The sequence below is a fragment of the Rhinopithecus roxellana genome, chromosome 15 (genome assembly GCF_007565055.1).
Source record: "Rhinopithecus roxellana isolate Shanxi Qingling chromosome 15, ASM756505v1, whole genome shotgun sequence".
Lineage (NCBI taxonomy): Eukaryota > Metazoa > Chordata > Mammalia > Primates > Cercopithecidae > Rhinopithecus > Rhinopithecus roxellana.
The window spans coordinates 45,734,132-45,746,451 of NC_044563.1; the positions used below are offsets into that span (position 1 = coordinate 45,734,132).

At 37.2% G+C, this 12,320-nt stretch overlaps 1 protein-coding gene across 16 annotated transcripts in view; it reads left to right on the plus strand.

Annotated features, from left to right (window-relative positions):
- PICALM (phosphatidylinositol binding clathrin assembly protein) overlaps positions 1 to 12,320 on the plus strand; it is a 113,967-nt gene that overhangs the window by 1,294 nt on the left and 100,353 nt on the right. The window lies entirely within an intron of this gene.

Here is a 12,320-nt window from a genome sequence, read left to right on the forward strand (position 1 = left end):
CTGATACTCTTATCAGTTCCCGGAACTGTTAACTCTGGCAGCCTGAATTCAGAAGCTTGAGTGTTAAGCGTAGACTGTTGGAATTCCAAATGGATTAATAAATTTACTTACAAATAACATACATCCCTTAAAAAACATTGGCAAAATGATGTTTGATGATGCTTGAGTTTGGATACGTTTTAATTATGCCAGTTACCTTTTGAGGAACCAGCTTCTTTTACACGACACAGTATTCGTCCATTCGCTAAGGTAGATACAATTAGTAGAGCTGACTCCTCGCAACTTTTTTCTAACCTGGAAGTCACCTGTAATATCCTCCTTTTTTTTTTTTTTTGCGCTCTTTTACTTCGGGGTACAAAGCTCATTGGATCACTCAAGCCAATGGAGCTTAGACTTGAAACTTTTCAGGGAAAAATAGGGAAATAGTCACGATAAATAAGTTACCTTTTTAAATGACTACACACATTAGTCTGACTGACTTTCATCATACATGAAAGTTACTTTGCTTTACTGTTTGAAGCAAGAGTGAGCATGCCCTGAAAGATAATTCACTGTCTGGAAGCCTGTTTTAATTTCTCATTTGGACTTTGGCCGTAAAGTTTGCACTTTAAAAAAAAAAATGTACGAAATGTAAATTCTTCCAAGTTACTGTGCTCATGAATGCTGTTAGAACAAGTTTTTGCTACACAGAAGCCCATTATTCGTTGTGATTGTTCCTCCACTGTGGAAAAAAGTTTTAAATAAAAAGCAGTAGTGCTTGGTTCTTTCAGATATGCGTTCAAGCTGCTTTTAAACTCTCAGTCCTTGTTTGTCTTAGAGAATGGAGAATATATTTAAATGGTAACACTTATAAACAGAAAACTTTTTAAAGTGCATCGTAAAGCCATATGTGATTTTTTGATTATCTGATATGTGTAGTAGACGTTTCTACTATTTAGGCTCTTCAAATGACTACTTGATTTGCCCTACCAAATCTTACAGTTTGCCCTGACACTGTGTTAATTCTTCTGTTAGTTGTTTTTGGTGGTTTTTTTTTTTTTTTTTTTTTTTGGTATGGGAGTATGAAGAAACTACTTGTGACTGTGTGAACTATTTTCCTCTTTCCTCTTTCAAAATAAGAATCGATAAGTCTTTCCAAAGTTTTTTTATAAAGGTTTGTGTCTTATTTCAAATGTAGCAGTGGTTCTTTTAACGCGTTGCCAAAAAGAGGAGAAAATAGGTAAGGTTGGAAGTGGTTTCGTAAATGTTATTAGCTGTTTCTCTTTTTTTAACCACTACTGCAGATGCTAACTGGGATTAGGTTTGGAGGATAATCTTGCATTTGTCGTTCTTTTTCTCTTCCACTTCTGTTTTTACAAACTCTCACCTTTTGGAACTTGAGTATACCTGGTAGTATTTGATTTAAAAATATATGTGTACTTCTATTTCTTTTCAATGCAGTTTTAAAATACTGGAATACTATTTTCCCTACATTGTTGTTTAAAATGTCCTGTAATCAGTTCTCACTAATAAAATACCTTTATCTTAGGTAAAGTCTGACCAGTGAGTGGTTTACTAAACAAATACCTTCCTTGCACACACTAACATGCTTTGAGAAAATTTAAAAGTCTTCTACAGACAGTTCATGGTGTTGACATCATGAACTTTAGGCTTTAATACAGAAACCTGTCATTTCAAGTACTTTTTCGTCTTTTAGGAATTTTTCTTTATATTGAAAGCTTAGTTTATGTGCACCTTTTAATGCCTCTAGCAACTGATGCTTATTTATATGAATCTAATGAAAATGATTTCATTTTAAAATGGCAGCATTTAACAAAAAATATGCTTAGGACTGTTGGTTTTCCTATGAGCCCTTAGAGTGTGGAGGTGGTTTCTGTGCAGTTTCTCGCCAAGATCTTTCCGTATTAGGAAGTGATTATTAATAATCCATGAATTATGGCTTAATTCATACTACGTTATATACTTATTGAAAAAAGATTTTTTTGCTTTGCTTATACTGTAGGTGTTAATGGATAATAACGTTGACTAGCATCCCTAGTGTGAAAGCGTTGTCGAACTTGGAATATGTTTGTAAAAATAAACATGATTTCCATTTAATTTTAGGCCTTTAGTAGCCATAATCAAGGTAGAGGCATAGCAGCCCTTATATTTGAAGGACTTCAGTTTTCCAGGCACTTTCTCATCATCTCATTTAATCCTGTCTCACAGCTGCAGGTGGGGGCAATTCATATACATAGAAAGTAGCCTTTAATTCCGTTTAGCAGTATAAAATGCTTAAAAGAACCATGATTGCAGGATAGAAAACATTTTTTTCTTTCTTTTTTTTTTTTTTTTGAGATGGAGTCTTGGAGTCTCGCTCTGTCCCCAGGCTCGGGTGCAGTGGTGCAATCTTGACTCACTGCAACCTCCGCCTCCCAGGTTCATGCATTTCTCCTGCCTCAGCCTCTTGAGTAGCTGGGACTACAGGCACACGCCACCACACCCAGCTAATTTTTGTATTTTTAGTAGAGACAGGGTTTCACTATGTTGGCCAGGATGGTCTGGGTCTCTTGTGATCCTCCCGTCTCTGCCTCCGAAAGGGCTGGGATTACAGATGTGAGCCACCGTGCCTGGCCCACAATTTTTAATTTATAACTTCTTAATATATAAATCATTTTTATCTGATCTTATGATCTTTAGTCTTAACCCACCCCCTTTTTTTTGATATAGGGTCTTGCTCTGTCACTGGTGTGCAGTGGCAGGATCACAGCTCACTGCAGCCTCATCCTCCTCAGGCTCAAGAGATCCTCCCACCTCAGTCTCCCAAGTAGCTGGGACTACAGGCATGTGCCACTACGCCTGGTTAAAGAAACTTTTTATTTTTGGAGAGATGAGGGTCTCCCTATGTGGCCCAGGCTGGTCTTGAACTCCTGGGCTCAAGTAATCCTCCTGCATCAGCCTCCCAGAGTGCTGGGATTATGGGTCTGAGCCAGCATGCCTGTCCCTTATCCTATTTTTTGATATGAATTCTTAATTTTCTTTATTCTTATTTACTATCCTTGGATGTTTATATTTTGACGTATTTCACTGAAATGTAATATTTGTACTAAAGGCTGTAATGTCTCCTTTTTTTTTTTTTTTTTTAAATGAGGTGGGTCTCACCCTGTTGCCCAGGCTGGAGTGCAGTGGTGCAATCACATCTCACTGCAGCCTTGACTTCCCAGGTTCAGACAATCTTCCTGAGTAGCCAGGACCGTAGGCACCTGCTACCACGCACAGCTGATTTTTAATTTTTGTATAGACAGGGTCTCCTTATGTTGCTCAGACAGATCTCAAACTCCGGGGCTCAAAGATCCTCTCTACCAGCTGAGCCTCCTAAAGTGCCAGGATTATAGGTGTGAGTCACCATATCCTGTATGTCTCTGTTTTTTAATTCATATTTTTCCCAGTTAATTTACGGGGACATTTTATTTCAACCACTGCCTTATCTTTTCTAAAACAAAATCAAGATCAAGTTCTTACTAAACATCCATTATCAACATATCTCTATGGTAGATACAGAATGGTTATTTGTATGTTGTGAACTGAATCTAGAAATTGGAAATAAGTTTTTAAAAGGTAAGATTTGAATATTTTGCTTATGTAGAAGGTGGAATTTGTATTTGGTCTAGGGGTTTGTGTAACTACATTAAAAATGTATATAACATACCAAACTGTACCTGAATTAATTCTCTTTTAAAGCACAAATGGTTTTTAATGTTTCAGTTAATATCATGGGTGCTTAGTTTGCGTATTGTCAAGAAGGATCTGGTAACTAGGATATGGTTTCTAAGAAGATGCATATAAGGAAGAAATAAAGTAGAAGATCTGTCCCAGGATATCTCTTATTAAGTAAGGTAACTGGGACTTTTTTTTTCAAAAGGATCTGGTTTTAAAAAGACAGTTATTGTGTAATTAATGTCTGGGCGCCCTATTCTTTCCTATAAGAATTAGTCATATGATTTATATTTTCATTATCCTTACTAGTCTTTTAGTAGTTTTGCAATACAGAAAATAATAATAGACTTATCAAAGTGGTAGTAATGAGTAAGATTTGATTATACATGTCAAATGCCTGAGGCATTTTATTTATTTATTTTTTTTCTGTCGCCATGGCGGAACAGAATGCCTGAGGTATATAGTAAAATTCACAAATGGATCCTTTTTCCTCCCAGATATATCTAGTTGTTTCTGAATCATATGTATTTTAAAAGAGAAACTCTAAAGAGAACTTAATATTCACCTTTTTTTGTAACCGCTTATTCGTAATTAGCAAATGAATTCTGAAATACTTTTGTAATTATTGTTCACTGATGGATTTATTTGCTATGTTAAGAAATAATATTAGACTTTGGGCATCTATACCTTTTATGTTTACTAAGTATTTTATATATCTGGATAATTTTTAAAGGTGTCTTTGAATTTAAAGTTACTATGGCAGGTGAGAAGTGAAACTTCATAAGAAGTGATTGGCGTTTTTCTTTCATATGCTTTGTGAGACATTTATATGAAACATTTACTTTGATGTTTTAAAATACACTAATTGTTTAAAAATAATATATTTTAATAATCAGAATCGCTTTCATTTAAGTAAATTTATTTGGCCATGATGATCGTTTAGAATAGTTAATGTGAAAGTTCACTGTAGACATAGTTGTTTCTCCTTTGTTTTCTTCAGTTCTAAAATGCTTAATTTCATGATTTCTCACTTATGGGAGAAAATTTTTGCAATCTACTCGTCTGACAAAGGGCTGATATCCAGAACCTACAAAGAACTCAGACAAATTTACAAGAAAAAAACAAACAACCCCATCCAAAAGTGGGCAAAGGATATGAACAGACATTTCTCAAAAGAAGACATTCATACAGCCAACAGACACATGAAAAAATGCTCATCATCACTCGCCATCAGAAAAATGCAAATCAAAACCACAATGAGATACCATCTCACACCAGTTAGAATGGCAATCATTAAAAAGTCAGGAAACAACAGGTGCTGGAGAGGATGTGGAGAAATAGGAACACTTTTACACTGTTGGTGGGATTGTAAACTAGTTCAACCATTATGGAAAAGAGTATGGCAATTCCTCAAGGATCTAGAACTAGATGTACCATATGACCCAGCCATCCCACTACTGGGTATGTACCCAAAGGATTATAAATCATGCTGCTGTAAAGACACATGCACACGTATGTTTATTGCGGCACTATTCACAATAGCAAAGACTTGGAATCAACCCACATGTCCATCTGTGACAGACTGGATTAAGAAAATGTGGCACATATACACCATGGAATACTATGCAGCCATAAAAAAGGATGAGTTTGCATCCTTTGTAGGGACATGGATGCAGCTGGAAACCATCATTCTTAGCAAACTATCACAAGAACAGAAAACCAAACACCGCATGTTCTCACTCATAGGTGGGAACTGAAAAATGAGATCACCTGGGCTCGGGAAGGGGACCATCACACACCGGGGCCTATCATGGGGAGTGGTGAGGGGGGACGGATTGCATTGGGAGTTATACCTGATATAAATGATGAATTGATGGGTGCTGACGAGTTGATGGGTGCAGCACACCTACATGGCACAAGTAGACATATGTAACAAACCTGCACGTTATGCACATGTACCCTAGAACTTAAAGTATAATAAAAAAAAAAAAAGTAAGAAAAATAAACTTACAGGCTTCTTGGCAAGAGGTTAGAGCCCTACCAGGAAGTAGTAGCCTTAGACTTTCAAAGTAAAGGGTTACTATTTGCTCTTCCTGTTCTTTTGGTAGCTAAAGTGGCATTTCCGTTACTTTGTGTTCTGTCTTAGTATGTTGCTAAACTGCTTTATACGTTTCTCTAGAGAATCAAAATTTTGGACTTGACCTTTTAGAATTCTGTATGTTCACTGTGTATATGGTTCTTTTTATGGAGAATCATTTTGGACAGTTAGATAGTTCTTTAAAAGAGAATCTCGGCAAACCTAAGCCTTCGTATTAAAAATTATGTTCAGAGTTGTGATTTATCAGATTATCAGAAAATTAAGGATTTCTCAAGTTATTATCAAGATATATTATATCCCCCACGAAAGTGGTACATTTGTTAAAATTGATGCACGTACGTTCACACATCTTTACCCAAAGTCCATAGTTTACATTAAGGGTCACTTTTTTTTTTTTTTTTTTGAGACGGAGTTTCGCTCTTGTTGCCCAGGCTGGAGTGCAGTGGTACGATCTCGGCGCACTGCAACCTTCGCCTTCCAGATTCAAGGGATTCTCCTGGCTCAGCCTCCCAAGTATTTGGGATTACAGGTGCCCGCCACTATGCCCAGCTAAATTTTTATATTTTTGATAGAGATGGGGTTTCACCATGTTGGCCAGGCGGGTCTCGAATTCCTGACCTCAGGTGATCCACCCACCTTGGCCTCCCAAAGTGTTGGGATTACAGGCGTGAGCTACTACGCCAGGCCAAGGTTTACTCTTGGTGTTTGTATGTTCTGTGAGTTTGGACAATTGTATGGCACATATCCACTATTGTAGTGGTACAATGTTTATCTGCCCTGAAATACTCTATGCTCCCCCTAGCCATCCCTCCTCTTCCCCAACCGCTGGCAACTGCTATTTTTTATTAACTGTCTCTATAGTTTTGCCTTTTCAAGAATGTCGTAGTTGGAATCATACAGTCTATAGCCTTTTCAGATTTTCTTTTTTCACGTACTAATACGCATTTACGATTTCCTCAGTGGCTTTTCATGGTTTGACAGCCTTTTTTTTTTTTTTTTTTTTTTTGCACTTGACTACTCTATTTATTATCTGGATATACCAGGGTTTACTTGTCCATTTACTTAGTGAAGGACATCTTGGTTGCTTCCTAGTTTTGGCAATTGTGAATAAAGCTGCTATAAACATCAAACATCTGTGTGTGTGTCTTTTGTGTGGACATAAATTTTCAGTTCGTTTGGATAAATACCAAGGAACACAGTTGCTGGATCATATGGTAAGAGTACCTTTAGTTTTGCAAGAAACCTCCAAACTGTCTTTCAAAGTGATGGTACCATTTTATATTCATACCAGTAATGAATGGGAGTTTCTGTTCACATTCTTACCAGCATTTGATATTGTCACTGTTACGGGTTTTGGCCATTCTAATAGGTGTGTAGTGGTATTGTTATAATTTGCCTTTTCCTGATTATGTGACATCTTTTCATATACTTAGTTGCCATCTTTATATCTTTTTTAGTGAGGTGTCCTCTAAGGTCTTTGTCCTGCTCTTAAAGTCAGGTTCTTTGTTTTCTTATTGTTGAGTTTTGAGAGTTGTATATTTTGAATAACAGTCCTTTATCAGATGTATCTTTTTTTTTTTTTTTTGAGATAGAGTCTTGCTCTGTCTCCTAGGCTAGAGTGCAGTGGCGCCATCTCATCTCATTGTAAGCTCTGTCTCCCAGGGATTCAAGTGATTCTTCTGCCTCAGCTTCCCGAGTAGCTGGGATTACAGATGCCCATCATCATGCCCGGCTAATTTTTGTATTTTTAGTAGAGATGGGGTTTCACCATATTAGCCAGGCTGGTCTTGAACTCCTGACCTCAGGTGATCTGCCTGCTTCAGCCTCCCAAAGTGTTGGGATTTACAGGCATGAGCTACCAAGCCTGGCTATCAAATGTATCTTTTGCAAATATTTTCTCCCAGTCTGTGCCTTGTCTTTTTCATTCTCTTGACAATGTCTTTCACAGAGCAGAAAATTTTAATCTTAATGAAGTCCAGTTTAGCAGTTCTTTCTTTCATGGGTCATGCCTTCATCATTGTGTTTAAAAAGTCATCAACAAATGCAAGGTCATCTAGATTGTCTTCTGTGTCACCATCCTGGGAGTTTATAATTCTGCATTTTACATTTAGGTCTGTGATCCATTTTGAGTTAATTTTTGTGAGTGTAATGTCTGTCTCCAGATTCGTTTTTTTTTTTTTTTTTTTTTTTGCCTGTGGATGTGGAGTTGTGCAGTACTATTTGTTGAAAAGACTATCTTTGCTGCATTGTATTGCCTTTCTCCTTTGTTGGCAGTGGTTCTTAAGGTGTGATCTGGGGACTTCTGGGGGTTCTCAAGACCATTTCAGCAAGTTTGTGAGTTAAAAACTATTTTCATGTACTAAGATATTATTTGCTTTTTCTATTTTTATTCTTTTGCCACTGTACAGTGGAGTTTTCCAGAGGCTATGTGATGTGTGATATTGCAACAGTTTGAATGTAGTAGCAGATAATGAGAATTCAACTATTTCCTGTTAAGCCACAAAATAGAGTTTTGCAAAAATGTGAAACAATGCTATTCTTCTAAATTGTGGGGTGCTGTTTTGAAAATACTGTTATTTTTCACATGAATTAGTGTTGATAAATTTCTCAGTTTCAGTTTCTAACAGTAAATATTGATAGAGAAGCCCCACATAAAAGTTCTTGATTCCTCAATTTTAAAATGTAAAGGTTCTGAGACTAAAAAAATTGCACCTTTAGGGATGAGTGTGTGTTAGAGGGGACAAAAGAGTACTCAAAGAGGAACTAGATTTAAGGGATCCTTTGAATTCTCAGAGTGATTTTGGATTTGATTTTGTAGGTAACAGTGCCCCAACTTTTGGAAGATTTTAAGCAAGAGATGTAATATCATAATCCCTATGTCCACTTTATGTCCATAACTAGATTGGAAGGAGTGTTCAGTATGACTTGGAAACTGCTGGGGCAAAAAAGTCTAACACTAATATTTAAAATTTTTTTCCCAAAGACCTTAAAAATTAGTTATTAATTGGAACTCTTGATTATTTGTCCCCCCCACCCCTTTTTTTTGTTAATGTCAAAACTATCTTTTTTTGTGAAAGCCAGGCAGGTTAGGTATCAATTGTGCCAAAAGTTCTTGACTACCAAACCGTTAGCCTTTGCACTTACGATTCCTTGGACTAAAGACAGGGTCTTGCTCTGTCACCCAAACTGGAGTGTAGGGTCATGATTATGGCTTACTGTAACTCGAACTCTTGGGCCGAAGGGGTTCTCTTGCCTCAGCCTCCTGAGTAGATAGGACTACAGGTGTGTGCCATTGCCACCATGCCCTGCTAAAGAGAAAGGGGTCTCTTGCCTAGGCGGGTCTCGACTTCTGACCTTGGCCTCCCCAAGTACTGGGATTATAAGTGTGAACCACTATGCTCAGCCTCTTTTAAACTTTCTTTACCTCGCTCCCATTAATATTCACATTTAAAGTAACCACTTTCATAAAAACATCACTGAATAACTACCCCGGTCCTGTCAGTCCAATATTATTCTCACCATTTATAAAGTTTCAAATATTGTTAAACTGTAGTTGCTATCTTGCTTTTATATATTTTGGGTTTATGCACATTTCCTCTGTAGAACAGGGATTGTTTTCTGTATTGTTCTTTCTCTCTTCTTCAAGTACCTAGTCAGCAACCCCATGGGTGCTCAGTAAATATCAAATGATTATACCTAACCTCCCTTCATAGCTCAGACTATTCCATGAACAATTTATGGACATAAAAATCTATACCAGTAGACATTTAAGGATATTTTTATGGTGACTATGGAAATTGCCTGGTTACAAATTTGTATATAAAGTCAGTAACATTGATTAAAAACATAAGAAATTACTGTGTTTCATTGAACTCATGAGGCATTAAGAGGTTTAGTTTTCTTTAGATGCAAGGTAGTGTCTTCCAAAAGCATTGTTACTTCAAAATTTTTGTAGCTGCTCCATTTGAACGCTATATTAAAATGCACATTTTTGAGGACATATTCTCGAAATTAGGAATGTAATTTTTAAGAATTTAACAGAGGACCAGAAATAGATCTGAAGAGTTTATCAAAGCTGCTTCCTTGTACAACTCCAGAAGGTGCCTATCACATCTTTTTGTGCAAAAGGTGGCTCCTAGAGTATAACTGTACAGTAAACTCATTTTTGATATAAGAAGGGATAAAGCACACTTAACAGATGATATCAAAATATAAAAGAAAAGAAGTGTCTGTTTTATAAGAAAGCTGTATGAGATATGAGGCAAAGGTTAGGGAGGTGGTAGCGATGGTGGTAAAAATAGGATCACTTAATCTAGATTACTTAATCAGTAAGTTGATTCCAGGGGCCAGTGGGAATTGCTGAAAGTTTCATCTGAATACATGACATTTTTAGCAGTGGTTAGAGGAATGGTGCTGGTATTTATAGCCATAAAGTTATTACTTGAAAGCATCCTAGGGACCCAAGTCTTAATCAGGGGGCAGTTTTTCCAAGTAGTGGTTGAGGAAGTTGGACATGCTTTCCAAAGCTTATTTCCTTACTAAAGATTGCAGATATACTCTGCAAGTGACTTCACAGAGTATACCCAATTGTCATATTTTAATGTACATGTTTCTTCTGATTATAGATCCCACGTGACTATAAGCTCTGAGATCAAGGGTCATCTTTGGGGTTGTGTGTATGTGCACTTAAAATTTTATGTGCTGGTAATAGTTATCTTGTGGATGTTTAAGAAATAGGAATGCGTGCCATATTTTAAATACATCTTATATGCAAAAATTTTAATGTAATCTAAGTATGCTGCAAAAAGTAAATAGCGGGTGGTATTCACACTGCAGAGAATTGGCAAGTCTTTTTGATATACTTCAAACAATTGTTTGCAGAAATCTGACTCATGCGCTGTATTAAATAATTTGAAACATTAGCATTTAACTAATCCAAAGCTAAAATAAAGAGGAGATTTTGAGGAGAGGTGATAAATGTATGCAGTTGTCCTTCAGTATCTATAGGGGATTGATTCCAGGACCTCCCACAGATAAGAAAATCTAAGGGTGCTCAAATCCCTGATGTAAAATGGCATTGTTTGCATATAACCTATGCACATTCTCTGAATACTTTAAATCATCTCTAGGTTACTTATAATACTTAATACAATGTAACTTTAAATCATCTCTAGGTTACTTATAATACCTAATACAATGTAAGTGCTACGTGAATAGTTGTTATACTGTATTGTTTAGGGAATAATGACAAGGAAAAAAGTCTGCACATGTTCAGTAGAGATGCTTTGTTTGGTATATTTTCAATTTGTGATTGAATCCATGATAATGGAACCCATTGATATGGAGGGTTAGCTGTGTGTACATATACACACATATACACCACACACATAATTTTTTATTTATTTTATTTTTATTTATTTATTTATTTTTGAGACAGATTCTTACTCTGTTGCCCAGGCTGGAGTGCAATGGCGTGATCTTGGCTCCTGCAGCCTCCGCCTCCCGGGTTCAAGTGATTCTCCTGTCTCAGCCTCCCAAGTAGCTGGGATTACAAGTGCGAGCCACCAGGCCCAGCTAATTTTTGTATTTTTAGTAGAGACAGAGTTTCACCATGTTGGTCAGGCTGGTCTTGAACTCCTGACCTCATGATCCGCCCACCTCGGCCTCCTAAAAGTGCTGGGATTACAGGCGTGAGCCACCACGGCTGGCCTCACACACATAATTTTCTTTTTTTGCAATTTTTTATTTTTATTTGTTTCCCTTTTAGAGTACACATTTTTTTTTTTTTTTTTTTTGAGAGGGAGTCTCGCTCTGTCGCCCAGGCTGGAGTGCAGTGGCCGGATCTCAGCTCACTGCAAGCTCCGCCTCCCGGGTTCACGCCATTCTCCTGCCTCACCATCCCGAGTAGCTGGGACTACAGGCGCCTGCCACCACGCCCGGCTAGTTTTTTGTATTTTTTAGGAGAGACAGGATTTCACTGTGTTAGCCAGGATGGTCTCGATCTCCTGACCTCGTGATCCGCCCATCTCGGCCTCCCAAAGTGCTGGGATTACAGGCTTGAGCCACCGCTCCCGGCTAGAGTACACATTTTTTTTGCAATTTGAAAATTGAGACATAATCTACATAACATAAAATTCAGTTTTGAAGTAGAGAATTCAGTGTTATTTAGTACGTTCACAGTGTTGTGTGCAACCATCCCCATTATGTAATTCTAGAACATTTTCCATCACCCAAGAAAGAGATCGTGTATCTGTTAACAGTCACTCCTAAGCTGTCCTCTGCCCCCCTGCAACCATTAATCTACTTTCTGTCTATGAATTTTTCTGTTCTGCATATTTCATATTAATGGAATCATACAATATGTAGCCTTTTGTTCCTGGCTTCTTTCAGTTATAATGTTTTAAAGGTTTATCCTTGCAGCACATATCAGTACTTTATTCATTTTTATAGGTGAATAATACTCCCTTGTATAGATATCCACATTTCATTTATATTTTCATTAGTTGGTGGACACTTCGGTTGTTTA